Here is an 18836-nt window from a genome sequence, read left to right on the forward strand (position 1 = left end):
AAGCAGACCTCTGAAACTGTAAGCTTGCCTCAAGGAAATGTTTCATTTTTATGAGTTGCTGTGCTTATGGTGTGTTCACAGCAAAGGAATATTGACTAAGACACTCAGTTTGAAGAATTACTCTTTTACACAGTGCTATCTAAATTTCAAATGTAGACACAAAATATAGATATAAAACCTGGGTTCAGTGAGTTGACAGAATGGACAGATCACAATTTGTGCCTTGAATCTGTGCCTTGTGTTTTCATACCTAAGTCATCAGCATTATAGGAAAAGGTCTATTTTATTTTCAACCATAATTAAGAAGTAGGTGGGATGGTGGAACAGAAAATCATTTTGAGGAAAGGAAAATAATTTTGGTTTAACCATGAGGGTCAGCTTAGCCCACAATCTCTCCAGCCAAAAAGTGGATTATAGTTCAAGAATGTCCCTACTCAGCGTGAGTCTGCTCAGGGCAGTTTTCCACAATATTCCCATTTCCAAAAGTCTCCAAGTCATCCTTGGAGTGACCCAAGTTCTGTGTTTTCCTTAAAGCCACTGAATATTCTACACCAGTTATGATGCTCTGTTATATGGGCAACAGAGAAGGAGGGTGGGGCTAATTGCTTGTTTGTGCTCTCAAGGACTGGTCAGGACTTACAGGGATAAGCCAGGGATAGAAAGGAAAAGGCATCCTCTGAGATAGCATCCTATCCCCTCCATCACAGACCCATGATGTTTCCCTGAAGTTTTTGCACAATGGCCAGACAGGTCTTGTGCTTTGAAGCATCCTATCTGCTGCCTTTCCTTCAACTGCTTTCTTTTGCACTGGACCATCAGCAGAAGCTGTTGCCTATCCACCCCTGATATCCTTGATCACCTTAGAAAGCTGAGCCCATGGCACACATTTCCATAAGTATGTGTGTTCCTGTGGGTGTACCTTGTCTAATGATCAGAACATAAGAGACCAGAAGAATTTAAGATGATAATGGAACCAAACTCATCAATGCAATGAGAGGCACCCCTGCCAAATACACACACACACTGCATTTTTTTATTACTAACTGTAGAATCAATCTATCCTTGCTCCTGCCATGTCTTAGACTTTCTTAAGAATATGCCATTCTTATATAATAATAAAATTTTGGTCTCATAAAACTGAGTTTAGAAACCTTTGTTCCCAAATTGTTAGGCATATGAACTCTCCCTGGATTATCTCCACTGGTTTTGCCAGCAAGCTTTGGCAGTGTTTCATTGTGCCAATGAACTAGCTTCAACTTGCACATGAAGGAAGTGAAGGTTAGAGAATGAATGAGCCAGTTTAGTATCCAAATCCTTCTGACATCAGACCTGTAGCACAGGGTTACATTATAAAACCTTTTAATTGACTACTGGGAATAACAAACACTACTCCTTCCTCCAATTTAGTTCATCCATCATCCATTACTTAAACATCTAGAAAAGGGCAGTCATATGATAAATGTGTACACACACATTAACTGTCCTCTGATTAATGTATTGTGGAAGTTCTGTCCTTGTGCATATAGTATCCACTCTGGCTGTAAGTTGTGGCCTCCCTTCCCCCCAGCCTGGAACCTGCCTGCTCAAGGGTGGAGCTACGGGCTCATTCGTCCTGCCACGCCCACTGCTGGAACCTGACCTTGCTGCCTGGAGGCACACAGGTGTTCGTCCTGCTACTGGACCCTGAGTTACTTGGCGGGAAATTGGGTTCCCTCCCCCTTCCTTTATAAACTGAGTGTCTGGAAATATTAAATTGAGTCTTGATCAGAGTTTTGTCTTGACTCCATTGTTTCTTCCGCCCCGTCTAGATTCCTCTCTTTGCAGGGAACTGCCATTCTCAGTGAACCGTTCATGTTGTGGACCGCGGGCGGGCCGCAACAGTAAGTGACTTACAGTTTCTCTAGAGCACAGGAAAGCCACATAGAGAAATTGCTGTTTATAATGGCTGCCCTTCAGTGGACAGATAAAACAACATCACTAGCTTAGTTTTTATAAAAACAAACAAACAAACAAACAAACAAAACCACCACCACGACCAATATCACCATCACCACCACCAACCCCAACACCACACACACACACACAGAGACACACACACAGACACACATTTTATTTTTTTAATTTTTGGAGTAGGGTAGAAAGTAACAAGTTTCCAATTGAGATTTTCATATGTATTTCATTTTGGCTTTTAATTCTTTTTCTTTTTCCTTTTTCCTAATCAAACTAAAGTTATATGCCACATGGCCTTGGTAGGAGCAGAATGACATGGTTTCTGCCCCTGGGACAGGACCAACAGTCATGGGCCTCTACCTGTGTCGATATGTGCTGTGAACTCAAGGTTTGTTTGTATAATAATGTACATATTTTACGTTCTTCTTTCAAGGAATGCCCTTTAAGGAATGTTAACATTAATGACTCCAAGATAATCAGATCCTGCATGAGTCTGGGAGGCAAGGGTAGCTAATGTCTTAGCAAAAGGGTCAACACTGGCTGGGACCTTCAGGACAGCCCTTAAGGCTGTGGAAAAGAACTCTAGAAGCATAGGTCCAAAAAGATCTGATTTCTCAAAAAACAAGGATGAGACGCTTCAGGAATCTAAAGGAACAAAAAGCAGCTGTACTGTGAGTCTACTTGTCAAAAACATACTAAGCAAGGAGATGAAGAGATTTAGGGAGTGGTGATCCTAGGAGATCCAACCCAGATAAGTTTTCTGTTAACGCTTACAAAGGCAGATAGATTTTTGAGTTCTGGGTTGGCCTGGGACAGAGCAAATTTTGGCTCAGGTGTAATAGAAATGGTAATTTCAGGATGGAGTCCCACCAGCTCATTTAGTATCTGTGCTGAACATAGGCAGGCATATTTCTAAGTTCAATGTCATGTTAAAACAAGTGTGTGCTTGCTGTCCTCTAAGAATTAAGGGCCTGGGTTTTAAGGATGCTGATTCATAGGATAATCAAAAGGAAACCTGGAGTTAATGACTAAACTGATATGCAAAATAAAAGACCAGAACCAGATTATGATTTGCAAGAGATAGGTTATCTTATCTTTTTTTAAAACACCAAAACAAAAAAAAAAAAAAAAAAAAAAAAAAGAAAGAAAAAGAAGCTATCTAGAGAGAGCTGTCTGGAAATCTCTAAAGAGATTTAAACATTTAAATAGAGACCAAAACTTTTTTTTTTTTTTAAGAGCAATTTTCTCACTGTCTTGAGCAAAACAGGTCATTCGCTTGGAAACATGATTTAACTTTAAGTTTTTTATTCGATGCTCCCCAGCCACCCCTTCCCTAAGAACCCCTCTCTAAGCCAAGGTTGGTCCTTGGCAGCCATAGTTGACCCTGATTGTTCGAGAACAGTTTTATTGTTGTTATTTAAAATTCTCTACTACATTCTTTATTGGATCAGAGTATTTAGACACTGGAGATGGGATTTCTGAGCAATTTTCTATCCTTAAATTTCTCATTATGTTTTCAGCTTTTATGTGTTTTTGTTTTGTTTTGTGCTGTTTTGTATTGGTGTGTGTGTGTGTATATGTGTGTGTGTATGTGTGTGTGTACATGTGTGTGCATGTGTGTGTGTGTGTTTCTTTGTTTTAGAGCATCACTCTCTGGTATCCCAGGCTGGCTTTGAACTTGGTATGTAGCTGAAGCCAGTCTTGAACTCCAGATCTTCCTACCTCCCCCTCCCGAGTGCTGGCATTACAAGCACATGCCATAACACTTAGCATTCATTTTATTTCAGATAAATTACGAGGAGACCACAGAAAAATTATAGATCCGTGATTTTGTAATTTGTAAAATATGTAAGTGTGTAACTTGTAATCAACTTTATATAATTCAAGGTTCTATTTATTATTTATGTTTTATATAGACACACCTAAAAGTTACATACAAAACAGTTTGAAACCAGTGTGTCTGAAGCTGGCTTAATCCACTGAAATGTTTGGGTCTGTACAGTAACAAGTTCTTAAAACTTAGGATATTTTGATGAAAAATGTCAGAAAAATGTCTTTTAAATTCTGTAGTAGTCCATATGTCTCCCTGTCAATCAGCTCCAAGGGGTTCTTGCTGAGGGTTTGTTGTTTCAAAGTTCACCTTGTAAATGCTTGCAATGTTTCCCCCTTTGACCTGTAAAAATGAAGACTCTTTCCTTTTTTTTCCCTTCAGAGACCATATCACATCCTCTCCAGTACTTCCAGCAAGGAAATTGTGAACATGTTTGAGACAGCAATTGTAACTTACCCTTCTGCCTGGTCACAGGAGATGGTATCCCTTCTTAAAAATGTGAGACAGAAGAAAGCACCCTAGGAGGATATCCAGAAAATCCAATAGCGGTCACTCAAACTCAAATGCCTGGCTTCCTTAACTCAACCTAAAAATCTTTGGATGACTCTTTGCCTTCTGAACCTCACTGTGTCCAGATTATAATTCTCAATTTCTTTATATTTCTTGGGCATCTTCCAGTGGTCTCTCTGCCTATAACTGGTCCCTTCACCTACCTATGCAAACCAGAGACCAGGGTTCACTCACAGTTTCCATATCTAGCCCACACTAGATCTTAGATTAACACTCTCAGTAGCCATTTAAGCCGCTGTTACTGATCTTCATTGCTCTGGCTGTCTCCCTGAACCAGCTGCTGTCATGCCTTTTCTGGTTTGTTGCATGTGTCTACCACTCCTCTCCCTACTAGTCTCATTCCTTTATGTCAGCATCTTCTCATTGCTCTTCAAATAAAGATCAAGCTAATTGAGATACAGTGGTTATAAACTGCCCTTTGAGCCTTTTGAATTTTAGTCAACCTTTCCCTCCTTTGGCTCTGTTTTTGCCTTCTCCTCCCATTCCTCACTATCACATAGCCACACAGGTTCATCCATGCTACTCACTCCTCCTGAATCCCTACTTCCTGACTTGCATTCTTCCAGCACCTTCCCAGATATCAGTACAACTTAGTGTATTTCAATGACTGTGGCCCACACAGTAGTTTGTACAATTTTATCCATTGTAAGTATAGATACTCAGCAAAGCACTTGGAAACAAGTGGGAGTTTGACACTGATGTCAACACTACATTGTCACATAGTCAAATGGATGTGTCTCCTTGGGTAGGGAATGTGCTTGCTTGAGTGCTGTTAAGCTGAAGTCGTGTGTTGGACATGGTCTGGAGCTGCATGTGACCAAGTACAGTCAGACCACAGATTGGCTTGGATGGGCCATAAATGGACAAATTATAGTAAGAAATAAGATTCGGTGGCCATTTTATGTCATTGAAAAGCACAGCTTCAGGTCTTAGCTCTGCAAAGCAATGTTCATTCCAAAGTGTTTCTTCTTGATCTGAACTTGGTAAGTGGAGGTTTACTAAACAGGCTCTCCCAGTCAGGGAGTCAGGAGGGAAGTTCTTTTTAATTCCTGGTACAAGCCATTTGTGCTCATCATACTACAAACTCGACTTCTAGTGTTATTGCAAATCATACATTCTCCATCTGATTTGCGCTCAGGTAAGAGAAGGGATTACTGTCTTGGCAAAGCATGGGCTCAATTTCTGTACAATGGACTCTCATCAGAGAGTGACTTTAGAATACTTAGTCAGGATTTATTTATTTATTTATTTGGTCCACCTGTCTGGCCTTCCTAGTAATAACATTACTTGTATTTAATTGGCAGCTGCTTGAACCTAATCCAGACCAACGCTTTTCTCAATTGGCTGACATTCAGAATTTCCCTTACATGAGTGATATGAACTAGGACGCAGTCCTGCAGAAGAGGCTCACTCAAGGCTTCATTCCAACTGTGAGTCAAGCATCCCAAGTCCACATCATTCCCACAGTCTGTTCACATTGCTCTGTGTACATGTCCACCCAGGGGCTCACTTGAGGATCACACCAGTAACATAAAAGCACCCTGACACTGAAAGACCCCCGGAGGGAGACCCTCACTCAAGTCTCGGGAGAGCCGCGAACCCAAGAAGACACTGAGACCGAACTCAGAATATAGGAAGGAAGATTTAATAAAGGCACAATGAGAAAGCACATGAACCAGAGCTCTGGGGTCGAAACTCATACACCAAGCATGGTGTAGAGGAGAATCAACCACGACCCAAATTTTTCACAGGCTTATATAGGAAAATACCAAGGGGTCGTGTCCTTTTTTTGGCAATGTACCCGATCTATTGGAACATTCTGAGGTGGTTCTTTTATCTCAAAAATGTTCTTGAGGTTGTTCCAGGAAGCCTTTATCTAAAGAATGTTCTTGGAACAGTCCTCAGTTGGGAGGGGTCGGACTCTGAGTTGAAGAGTTCAGGAATGTAGAGTTCAGGAGTGTTCCGGGAACAATCTCCAGATGGGAGGGGTAGGACTCTGAGTTGAAGAGTTCAGGTGGCCAGTAATTTTCCACCTTCATTCCCCACTCCTTTTAGTAAGTAGCTCTAATCTTAGAGCGAGTTTTCGGCCTCTTGGAGAACCCGATATTGTTGCCTTAGTACCATAACTTGCACTGCATTTATTCTTTCTCTAATAAAAGCTACTAACTTATTGAGGATGCAGGGGCCAAAAGTAAGCAAAAGCATAAGTGTAATTAACGGTCCTGCTATGGTGGAGAAGAGAGTGGTGAGCCAAGGGGACTTGTTAAACCAGCTTTCGAACCATCCTTGTTGGCTTTCTCTTTCTCTCTTACGTATATCTAGGCGTTCTCTAAGCTTGGTCATAGAATCTCTGATTACTCCTGAATGGTCAACATAAAAACAACATTCTTCTTTTAGGGCAGCACAGAGTCCTCCTTCTTTAAGGAATAATAAGTCTAATCCCCTCCTGTTTTGTAACACTACTTCGGACAGGGAAGTCAAAGATTCTTCTAATTTGGTTATAGACTGTTCTATAGTTCTAAGATCAACATCCATAGCTGTACGTAATTCTTCATAGTATTGGGGGGTCTTAATTAAGGCAGCGGTTCCTGTACCTACTCCTGCTGCTACTCCCAATCCTAAAAGTAACCCCAAAGTTAAGGTAACGGGTTCTCTTTTCCAGCGGACCCAGTGATCAAATTTGTCTAAAAAGGAGCTATCATCATGATATAGGAGTCTAGGAATAAGTTGAACTAAAATGCAGAAATCTTTGGAACTATTAAAAACAGACATAGATACACAAGGAGTGAGACCGGTATTGCAAGCCCATACTGTGTCTATGGGGGGCACTAGATACTGACCACTTTTGTTAGGCTGGATGTTCTGGGTCTGATTACAGAGGTGCCCTTTATCCTGAGGTACCTGGCCTAAACAAAGCCCACTTCCTGAAACCGCTGCCAGAGTCAACTTTCTGTTTTCTCCCCAAAGGCATTGAGAATGATCTGAAGTAGTATTATAAGTCCTGATCTGAGCAATTCCTTCATAATAAGGGGGCCTAGAGGCATAGCATAACCAACATGATTGAGTCATATTAGGATTAGTCCTATTTAAAACTAAAAAAGCTCCTTGGACTAGACTGACCAGACGGCTCTCTGTATCTAGGGGAGGTGGGGAAGCTAAGGTTGGCTTTATGAGGGGAGTATTAGTCCCTAGGGAGGGTCCCACTGTGTTGGGCTGTGGAGTTGGTGGAGCTGGTACGGCCGGGACTTTTGGGGGAGCCGGTGCGACTGGGGGGCCCTGTTCCATAAGGACTTTGTTGGGCCCTATGGTGTTACCGCCAGGTCTCTCACTGTGAGTCTGATCATAAAAATGAACCCAGGGTCTCTTGGTGGAATGTATACGCGCCAACCCCACCTATTTCCTTTAAGCCAACTCAAACGATTTTGTTTCCCTTTTTCAGTGAATTTTATAAGTAGGGGGTTGCAGTATTTACCCTTGCATGGTCCTGGGGGGCTGTTTTTAAGAGCGCACCCACTCTCTGGATATTTATGGGGGTTTCTTTCTCCTTGGTTTGGCCTGTCATAACCACTACCTCGTTTTACCGTGATTAGGTCCCAGTCAGAGGAAGGCTTCCAGTAGGCTTCCCCTGTCGTTTCACATGTCCATTTACCACAAAAATAATCTGATGCCCCTCCACATTCTTGTTGAAGCCTTCCGCTCCGACCCTGACCAGGGCAAACATAAAAATGTGCAGCTCTAAGATTAGCTCGGTAGAACTGCCCTGAACATCCATACGTGTTCCCTATCCCACTCGGAACACACCGCTGTTCGGGGGGTGGGTTACTAAGATCAGTATGATCGGGGAGGTCCCAATTGGGACATCCTGCTGCTAACTTACAGATGTCAGGTGTGAGATCAGGCCACCAAGTCCAAGGGGGATGGACTGCAGTGACTGCCCATACAATGTTTCCCTCTTCATTAAGTACTTCCCAAGACTGTTGAATTGGAGCATGAGGGTTGTGGTTCCCTAGGCTTAGGGTGGCACCCGCGACACAAGCGAATTTTAAGAGGATTGTCAGTAGCTGCCACCGTCCAGTTGTCTTCATGGTTGCCTCTACCCTGGCTAGGAGCCTTCTCGACGTGGGAGGCGTGGATCCAGGCGGCGATTCCATCTACCTTTACTGCCGTGGGAGTTGTTAACAGCACCAGATATGGTCCTTTCCACCGAGGCTCAAGAGTGCCAGTGCGATGTCGTCTGACAAGGACCGAATCTCCAACCTGGAACCCGTGGGGCACTGCTGTAGTCCCCGGTGCATAAGCTTTTTTGATCTGGTCCCAGATCTGTGTTCTGACAACTTCTAAGGCCTTGGACAGAAGAAGCCCCAAGTGGGTGGATGTCTCCCTCACTGGAGCTTAGAACAGACTCACTGCCAGCAGCTCAGGGCGGTGCCTGAGAAGAGAAAACACGTGGGGCAGAGAAGGGAGTGCAGCTCTCACATCTGGCTGCACCAGACCACTGATATCTCAAAAAGAATGCAATTTTTTCTGTTAACAAGAGACAGGATACAGGGGACAGGGGAATGAGAAGCAACCAGGGAACCTGTGGCGCAAACTCCTGGGAGTGGCAAACAAACACTGGCAGGGAGGGGGGAAGGTGGCAGAGGCAGCAATTTAACCACTTGATAGACACCCGGTGCTCTCTGCACTGTCTTCCCGCATGGCTTGAGCCCTTGGAGGCGGCGGCGGGCCAGGCGGACACAAGGGAGTGTGGGCATGCACCTGTGCGCAGACTCTGGGAGGAGCCAATTGAGGGGCAACTCAACCACTTGAGACACCCCCGTGCTCCCTGCACTGTCCTTGGTGAGGGAGCAAGCAGCCAGGCAGGCACAAGGGAGTGCAGGTAGACTCTGGGGGGGGGGAAGCCAAAGGAGGGACGGCGGCTGTAGTCGGTCCCTCCCCAGCTGTGGCAGGCTTTATGGCCACTCTAGGGCGCCAGGTGGGACCGGCAGGCCGCCGCACTCGCCATTAGCATCTCACAACTCGCTCGCGGGGCACAGACAGCCTCTGTTGCTGCTGTGCCTGCAGAACCCAGAACCTCAGCGCCACTGCTGCTATCAAAGCCCTAACTGCGCCGCCAAAGCCGGAAGTTTTTAGCCCAGCTCTGCATCCCAGAGCTCTTTTGAGCAGCCCGGGGCTCACCAGCACTGAGTTTTTTTTTTTTTTTTTTAAAAACCATTGCTGACAAATTCTGTCCTGACGTCAGTCCAAGTCTACAGTCGACAAAGGGTTGACACACACACACACACACAGTCTGTCACGTGGCAAAAACCACAAACAAGCACACTCGTCCACGCCTGGACTTATACAACCAGCCAAACGCTATTTTCTGATGGGGTCGGATTCCACATCGACTCCTTTTCCTGACGGGGGTGGGATTCCACATCCACTCCCGTTCTGGCAGATTGTCCCATTTCTAGAATAATAGTAGACACAACAAGAGTGGACATGAGACTGAGACAAAAAAGAAACCAAAAACAGCAGCGACTTCGCGTCGACCACAGGCAACTTACAGAATAAGATGGCCTTTCAAAGGCCTACAGATTGAGACCTTCCTGGCCTCCAGAGGGGTCCACGAGGCATCCCTGGTCCTCCCCTGTTCCGCCTGGGACGTCTCCCAGGGTGAGCGGACGGTGGACACCTGGACATGTCTATCCTTATCTACCTCGAGTTCGCTCTCGGAGCGTGGTCTCACTAAGTACTCTCACTAAGCACTGAGCGTCCGCAAAACCAAAACTACGATCGCACCAGATATGGAAACAGAACACAGGCACCAGACCAAGACAGGACAGAAAATCTTACATTTAAGTGGGTCTAGGACCTCTGGGTGGTCGCGCAGATCCCGGACGAGCCCCCAAATGAAAGACCCCCGGAGGGAGACCCTCACTCAAGCCTCGGGACAGCCGCGTACCCAAGAAGACACTGAGACCGAACTTAAGATGTAGAGAGTAAGATTTAATAAAGCAACAACAAGAAAGCACATAAAAAGCACATAAACCAGAGCTCTGGGGTCGAAACTCATACACCAGGCATGGTGTAGAGGAGAATCGACCACGGCCCAAATTTTTCACAGGCTTATATAGGAAAATACCAAGGGGTCGTGTCCTTTTTTTGGCAATGTACCCGATCTATTGGAACATTCTGAGGTGGTTCTTTTATCTCAAAAATGTTCTGGAGGTTGTTCCAGGAAGCCTTTATCTAAAGAATGTTCTTGGAACATTCCTCAGTTGGGAGGGGGTCGAACTCTGAGTTAAAGAGTTCAGGAACGTAGAGTTCAGGAGTGTTCCGGGAACAATCTCCAGATGGGAGGGGTAGGACTCTGAGTTGAAGAGTTCAGGTGGCCAGTAATTTTCCACCTTCAACACTAGCTTTACAGATGAGAAAATGGAGGCACATGTGGGGTCAGTTGAACACCGAAAGTCACATGATTGACAAGGAGCTAAGCAGGCTGTCAACATCTGGACTTCTAGGCTTTACCCACCCATTGTCCTGTAAATTGTTCTTGTCTTCCTAATCGTCATTCTCAGAAATATGCTCATTGAAAAGGATTGTTTTTCTTCGTGCAAAGAGGTTTCATATCCGTTGAGATCTATGAGTTGGTTAGTGGGAAAATTCCATGAGCATTTCTCATGTTTTGTTAGCTTTATTGTACTCATCTATAGTTTTAGACATAGTTTCCATTGTTTGAGTACCCAAACAAGGGATATTGTATCCCATGGCATACTACTGGATAAACCTTAGGCTGCAGCCCAACTGAAGCTCCTCTCTCCTTTGATTTGCCTGGGATTCCAATTATACTACAGGATGTGGGAACATTGGCAAGAGGGATGTGCTCCTGCAGAGGTTGGTAGGAAGAAATCTGAGATTTCTGTTTATGTCCAAGTGAGGCACTTGTTCTGGCCACATGAGGACATGGCTGTTTCAGGGAACAGCTAGATAAGGTACCCAGTTAGGATGCCAGGTGGAATCTCAGTAGAAGGAAGAACAGTGTGGTGTCATTCAACTGTGCCAGTGTCTACTTTAGTAACAGGAAAGTGATCTGAGGTTTCTGATTGGATGCCTGGCTGATGCATGACAATGGGGGACCCTGGGTACCACCTGCCTCAGACACCACCTTCCTTCTTTTAGGTTCTCCTGAATCCCTCTGAGAATCTCCACCTTGCAAATGTTGATCCTTTCTGTAGATCTGACTCATTTGGAGGATTTATCAAGCAGTAATTTCTTGACATCACTCTCAGAAATCCTGATATTGAAATCTGGTTGGTGACTGTGATGGTTTGTATATCCTTGGACCAGGGAGTGGCACCATCTGAAGGTGTGGCCTTGTTGGAATAGGTGTGACCTGGTTGGAATGGGTGTGTCACTGTGGGTGTGGGTATAAGATCCTCTCCCTAGTTGTCTGGAAGTCAGTCTTCCACTAGTAGCCTTTGGATGAAGACAGAACTCTCAGCTCCTCCTGTGCCATGCCTGCCTGGATACTGCCATGCTCCCACCTTGATGCCTTGATGATAATGGACTGAACCTCTGAACCTGTAAGCCAGCCCCAATTCAATGTTGTTTTTATAAGACTTGCCTTGGTCATGGTGTCTGTTCACAGCAGTAAAACCCTAACTAGGACAAGTTGGTACCAGAAGTGGGGTATTGCTGTGATAGGCCTGACCATGCTTTTATTTGAAAGAATGTGGATTTTGGGACTTTGGATTTGGAAAGCAGTGGAATGCTTTAAATGGGGATTAATGGGTCATCCTAGTAGGAATATGGAAGACTTTGTTGCTGGGATTGATTTGAACTGTGTTGACCTGGCCCAAGACATTTCAAAGGAGAAGAATTTCAGAATGTGGCATAAAGACTGGTTTTGTGGTATTTTGGTGAAGAATGTGGCTACTTTTTGCCCTTGTCTGAAAAGTTTGCCTGAGGCTAAGGTAAAGAGACTTGGATTAATTGCATTGACAAAAGAAGTTTCAAAAAAGCCCGGCAGAGACTTTGTTCTCTGGTTAAGTCTTATGAAGAAAAGTTTGAACAAGCATAGCAAGCTTAGAAAGGAAAAATATAAAATATACGGTTTGAGTATTAAAGGAGTACCAGGAAGTGAAATAGAGCAAAATCTTTTGTTCTAGGAGATAAAGATTAAGGGAGTGGGACCTTGGGGCAAGATCCTACCCAGCTAAATTAGATCCAGGCATGGTGGTACACACTTTAATCCCATGAGACAAGCATGCTGATCTCTACATTCAAGGTCAATCTACAGAGCAAGAACCAGGATAGCCAAGCTTAGGCAGTGAAGGATTTAGAAAACATAAAGCTAGAGATAATGTAATAATACAAGGGGATCATGTTCTAGTTCCTGTAAGCAGCAGAACTCGGCAGCTTCAGCCATGTGCCTCTGGCTCTAGAGTTAAGAATGGAAGGATCTACTGGGAAAATTGATGCTGGTTAGCTGGAGCTAAGGAATTAGCGGTGATTAAGAAGAGACCAGCATCGTTGAGGTGAAATCTTCTGGAAATTGTTTTCTGGGATCACAAAGAAGCTGTGTTCCAGAGATACCCAAGGTTGTACCTCATGCTGCGGCTGGACTTGGTAATGTGTAAGAGTCACTCAGGTGGTACTGCTTGTGAAGGAATGCAGGGATCATGGAGAGAAGCTGAGGCTTAGCACTGTGAGAGGCAAGGGAAGCCCAGTGGAGAAGGTGAAGCCTCAGCTGTAGTTGATGGCTCAGGATTGAAGGGGTCATGCAAAGGATTTGAGGCTTGGCACCCTGAAGAGAGCCTATGAGAGGCTATTGGTGAAGCCTAGTTGGAGTGGAACACCCCAGTGTATTGAAGATGTCAGTACCATGGGTTGATCACCAAGAACAGCAGCCGTAATAGAGTGGATCAACCTGAGCATAGAGTGCTACAGAGGACAGAGATGGAGAAGTGATGCCAGCCCTTAGGCATCAAGTGGAATCCCCGACACTGAAAGAAGAAGATGTAACATTGAAATTGCCTTGGAGACTCAAAGATGTTAAAAATGCCAGAGCCATGGGATACATGCTGAGGAAAGCTGCTAACAGGGAGTGGAACCAGCCCAGGAGGAAGCAGTTTGTTGCAGTCAAAAAAGATGAAAAAGGAGTGGAGATCTGAAGACCACTTTGACATCAGCCATGGAGATGCAGAGTTTGGAGTTTGCCCAGCTGGTTTCCTGCCTTGCTTTGGGGATTATAGTTAATTAAGTTGAATGAATCTCAGAAGAGACCTTGAACTTTGGACTTTTAACATTGTTGCAACTGCTATAGACTATGAGGACTTTGAAAGTTGCACTAAATGCATTTTGCATTATGCTATGTTTAAGTATGCCCCCCATAGACTCATGTTTTTGAACAAGTCTATGGGGACCAGGGAGTGGAATGTGATGGTATGTATATCCTTGGATCAGGGAGTGGCACCATCTGAAGGTGTGGCCTTGTTGGAATAGGTGTGACCTGGTTGGAATGGGTGTGTCACTGTGGGTGTGGGTATAAGATCCTCACCCTAGTTGTCTGGAAGTCAGTCTTCCACTAGTAGCCTTTGGATGAAGACAGAACTCTCAGCTCCTCCTGTGCCATGCCTGCCTGGATACTGCCATGCTCCCACCTTGATGCCTTGATGATAATGGACTGAACCTCTGAACCTGTAAGCCAGCCCCAATTAAATGTTGTTTTTATAAGACTTGCCTTGGTCATGGTGTCTGTTCACAGCAGTAAAACCCTAACTAGGACAGTGACCTTGGAAGGTGACCAAGCAATGGTCATGATTCTGACCTACTGATAAATCCAGGATTCTGAACCTTAGAAATGATATTTTAATATGGTCTACTTCATTAATCACTGAAGGATAGTTAAACGTTTATGAGAATAACTAAATTAAGCAATCAAAGAATATAAAATATAATGCTGTCATTAAATGCTAAACATCCTTGGAGGGAGCCCAAGTTATTATTCTTAGGCTATCCCATCAGGACTATTCATTACTCTCGGCGATAGGCTTCTATGTCTTAGGAATGATATGGGGATATGAGGACTGAGCCTTGCTTTCCTCCTTAAAGAAAGGCAGGCTCAATTGTGACCCCAATATTGACCTGGAAGAAATGATTTTGGAGTCCAAACCTCTTCACAAGAAAAAGAAAGGACTGGCTAAAAGGGAGAAGGAAATGAAGAAAAGTGACTCTTTTCAGGTAGGTAGGCTCCCCACCAAACTCAGGGAAGTGCAATTCATTCAAGAGCTGCTTGGGGAGGTCATGTCAGAAGCCTACCCCTGCCTGATGCTGGGGGCTTCTAGTAATAAGAGTGGCAAGGCTACAGTGGCCATTAAGGTCTTTGGCTTCACCCTTCTGATACAGCAGCAAGCAGCAAGCAGAAGACAGGTATCCAGAATTTAAAAGATATTGTCATAATTTCCCATCTGGTCTTCTGCAAGAGATAAGAGAGGTGGGGCAACCTCTAATATGTTAGCAGTGAAATTGTAATTAACCTGCATTTTCCATTGGAAGATGAATATATATATAGGAGGGGGATTCCTATCCTGTCATCTTCTCAGAATCTGTGTGCTTCTGGAAACAGGACTTCCTCAATCAATCCATTTTGCTCACTGAATACTCTGTGGGTTATTGGCCACTTGAGGTTCGCATGTGTCAGCTAAGAATGCTTCTGTTTCTTTGTTATGTTCCCCTTGAACATGTGCCTTCTTCAAGAACATCTTGATGCTGTTCAGAAAGAATTTATAATTTTCAACAGAGAAAAGTAAGTGACTCCTTGGTGGAGACCAGCAGCTTAAATTGATATATTTGAGAGACGTCATATATTTTTAAGATTTTATTTTTCTGATAAAAAGGACATGAATCCCAGAGAAAGATTTTGAAATTGCAGAAGCCTTTTCTTCTTCTTCTTCTTCTTCTTCTTCTTCTTCTTCTTCTTCTTCTTCTTCTTCTTCTTCTTCTTCTTCTTCTTCTTCTTCTTCTTCTTCTTCCTCTTCTTCTTTGGTCTGAGTTTTTTTTTTTTCACATCTGTAGAATTTTTAATGAACAAAAAAGTAAAATACAAACTTTCATATGCAAAATAGATGACTGTAAACCTGGCAACTTCAGAGCCAAGTACTAAATCTGTCTCCAAAGGCTCAGTGGGGCTGGAGTAGGGCATGCTGATGAGCCAAGAACTTAATTTCAGCCATATATTAAAAAAAAACCTCTGAGGAAAAATAGGCTTTCATTGAGGAGCATCTTTGGAAGCAGACAGCTCAGGCCAGCCCTTCCCTGGTGAGGCTCACACACTCACTCACCATACCTACGACTTAACATGTATGCTCACAGTTACTTTGAATCCAGTTTCAAGAGGAAGCCAAGCTACTTCGGTTCTAGAAAAGAAAGTCTCTAAGATGCGCACACCCAGTTTGGAGGATGCACAGATCGAGTTCCTTGGTCACATTTCCAGGAACTGTGCCCATGTCATAGCATCAGACTATCTAAAAGGCAGCCAGATCCTACAACAGAGCATCGTCATATCTTCTGGCATTTTCAAGCCTTAAAAGAGAGAACCTTAACTGTATGTCAGCAGTTCCCACTCCAGCATTAGACAACCTAGTGAACACCTCCTTCCTCCCCATGCTTATATCTCTCTGCAGCAGGAACTGGCAGTTTGATTAACATTCTTTTCAGAAAAAAATAGTCCAAATTATTTATAGCTAATTATAAAAGAGCAGTGGGAAAAGGGCACTTCCCAATGAGTGAGTGAATTCCTGTGAACACACAGAACAATTCATATCACAGATCCTGCATTTCCCACATTCTTATGGAAATAACGCTTTAAAACAAAACACATTAATTAGCATTTGTTCTTGTGTGGGGTGAAGAGTCCAGGGCTCTGAGCAGGGTTGCCAGCAGCCCCTCCACACCTCTAGTCAGGGCCACTGTGGAGAGGCCCTCATGCATCTTGAGAGCTCAGTACCTGTGAGAGAAGAGAAATGATCGATCGGGGACTTTTTAACCCACAGTGCATGAGGTATATGGAAACATCCATGAAAGAAGCACCAGCAGCTAGAAGACCAGGCGGGGCATTGTCACAGCAACTGCTGGTGAAGGATTTCCCACACCATCTCCTTCCACAAGAGAGGCATCTGGTGCTGAGTGAATGTGATAGGTTTGTCCCTAGAATTATAATCTGCATATTTACAAGTAAACATCCCACAATCACTCCCATTCAACTGTTGAGGAATTGCATGTGGCTTCATGCTGTAGTGGGTCCACTCTAAGAGGTTGAGATCTCTATTTCTTTTGGTCTTGCTTTGATCCTGTAAATACTGAAGAAGAATCTCACAGATCCTGTGGCCTTTTTGTCCCATAGAATCCAGATATTTAAGACACTTTTTCATAGGTCCATCACCACCAGGCTCCAATGTACCTTCCGATGAATTAGGTACCAGAACAAGTTCTTGTTCGAAGAGATTTACCCCTTTGGTCCATCTTTTCACTGCTTGGTAACCTCCAGACTTTAGCTTAGGATAGAAGAATGTACTGAATGCTTGAAGTGCTGGATAGCCTTGCTTTTTACTCCTTCCCACTAAAAGATTCATATAAAAATTGATGACCTCATCATTGAGCCAATGATAGTTCTTTAATGTCTGGATGTCTCCGCGGGTGATTTGCAACTTAAATGCACTGCTCAAAATCTCATCTGGTGGGCCGTGGCCCAGGGCATTCCTGATTTCCTTTTCCATGTCCTCTGTAAGTGCAAAGAGATCTTCTGTTCTTTTGTCCTTCTCTTTGCTTGGGAAGTTCTTTTCCTTTATCTCAAGCCCTGATATTTCCCGCGCCTGATCCTGGCTAAGGCCAAAGCAGTGAAGGGTGCAGCAGTGGCAGTGGCAGTGGTGGCAGAGGTGGTGGTGGTGGCTGCAGCAAGGACAGCTCTGGGGTTCTCGTCTTGGGGTGTGTTGGCCGCCTCTGCTGCTCAGGCCTGGAATGTACAGATGGCTGGCTAAGATTCTTGGCACCATTCTTCCCTTGTGTGAGCGGCCCGAGCCCAGGGCCCACGCACTACTCAAGAGGCGGCGCTCCAGCAGCACTCTGTTTTCTACTGCAGTGGACACTGATGAGATCCCAGCCAAAAGACCAAGATTAGATTGCTTTATTCACCAAGTGAAGAACAGTCTCTACAATGCTGCGAGTTTATTTGGATTCCCGTTCCAGCTGACCACAAAACCCAATGTGTCTTCTGCTTGTAATGGAACATGGAATGGGGCCCCTTCTGGAGAGGTCTTTTCCAACTCTTCATCTTGTGAGCTGATGAGTTCTGGATCCTGCAGCAGCATGCTGAAACTGGGTAATAAATCTCCTAACGGAATAAGTGACTATCCAAAGATCAGAGTGACAGTGACCCACTATCAGCCAAGGAGAGTCCTGCCCTCCTTTCGTTTTAAGCTGAAATCAGAAGGCTATAATAGAAGGCCAAGTGGTCTTCGCCATAGCAAAAGCAATCCAGAGAGTTCCTTAACATGGAAGCCTCAGGAGCAAGGTATGACAGAGATGATTTCTGAAGAGGGTGGCAAGGGTATAAGGTGTACCCACTGCACCGTGGAGGAGGGTGTCCAAAATGATGAAAGGGAGAAGTATCAAAAGTTATTGGAGCATCTTAAAGAAGGTGCTCATGGAAGCACGTTCCCCCCACAGTTTCACACCACAGTTCTCAGAGAATTCAGATGGACACATTAAAGACCAAAGGCTTGGTGGAGGACCAGAATCATGGTGTCAGAACAACCCATTTTGTTCCAAAACAGTTTGGAGTTGTTGAAACAAGAGGACCTCTCTGTTCAATGAGAAGTGAAAATAGGTATTCAAAAGGAAAAGCTGATACAGAGAAGGTGGTGGGACTCCGATTTGAAAAGGAAGGTACAAGAGGACACCAAATGGAGCCTGATCTGTCAGAAGAAGTGTCTGCCCGACTTCGCCTAGGAAGTGGAAACAATGGCTTACTCACAAGGAAAATATCAGTGGTCTGAGCTTTTTAACTGATAAATTACCCCAGTATCTGCTGCCATATTTTTGTGAATTGGAATGTAAACACAATGACTATTTAAAAAGCTTCTGTCTTAACATTTTTGGGGGACATTTATGAGAGGTAGACTTTGGACAAGCTGTAGGAGCCAGTTCCATTTGTGGGTCCTTGGCATTTAACCCAGGGTATTAGGCTTATTGGTCAAAGATTCCGGAAACCACTGAGCCCAACCCTATGACTTATAAAAGTTTCCTTAGCTCAGACTTCTTTTTAAATGTATAAATTGAGGCAACACTAAATGAACTCAGCAGCTTATATCCATATATTTATTCATTTGTTTTTGTATCAACAATGTTTAAAGAGGAGAAGGCAGTTGATTTGGGAGGGGCTGGGTCAGACCCGAGACAGGCCTAAGGGAGAAGATGGAGGGAGAAATGGTGAAATCGTATT

The 18836-nt window shown here is 44.1% G+C and overlaps 3 pseudogenes; 1 reads left to right on the forward strand and 2 right to left on the reverse strand.

The window, feature by feature from the left end:
- Positions 1-16327, reverse strand: part of LOC147000264 (dihydropyrimidinase-related protein 3-like) — a 50516-nt pseudogene extending 34189 nt beyond the window's left edge.
- A 128-nt stretch (positions 16328-16455) lies between these two features.
- On the reverse strand, positions 16456-17112 carry LOC147000265 (sentrin-specific protease 2 pseudogene; annotated as a pseudogene).
- A 241-nt stretch (positions 17113-17353) lies between these two features.
- On the forward strand, positions 17354-18390 carry LOC147000266 (sentrin-specific protease 2 pseudogene; annotated as a pseudogene).
- Positions 18391-18836: the final 446 nt, after the last annotated feature.

This window comes from Mus caroli, unplaced genomic scaffold (assembly GCF_978045245.1).
Source record: "Mus caroli unplaced genomic scaffold, Mus_caroli_1 scaffold_19, whole genome shotgun sequence".
Classification (NCBI taxonomy): Eukaryota; Metazoa; Chordata; class Mammalia; order Rodentia; family Muridae; genus Mus; species Mus caroli.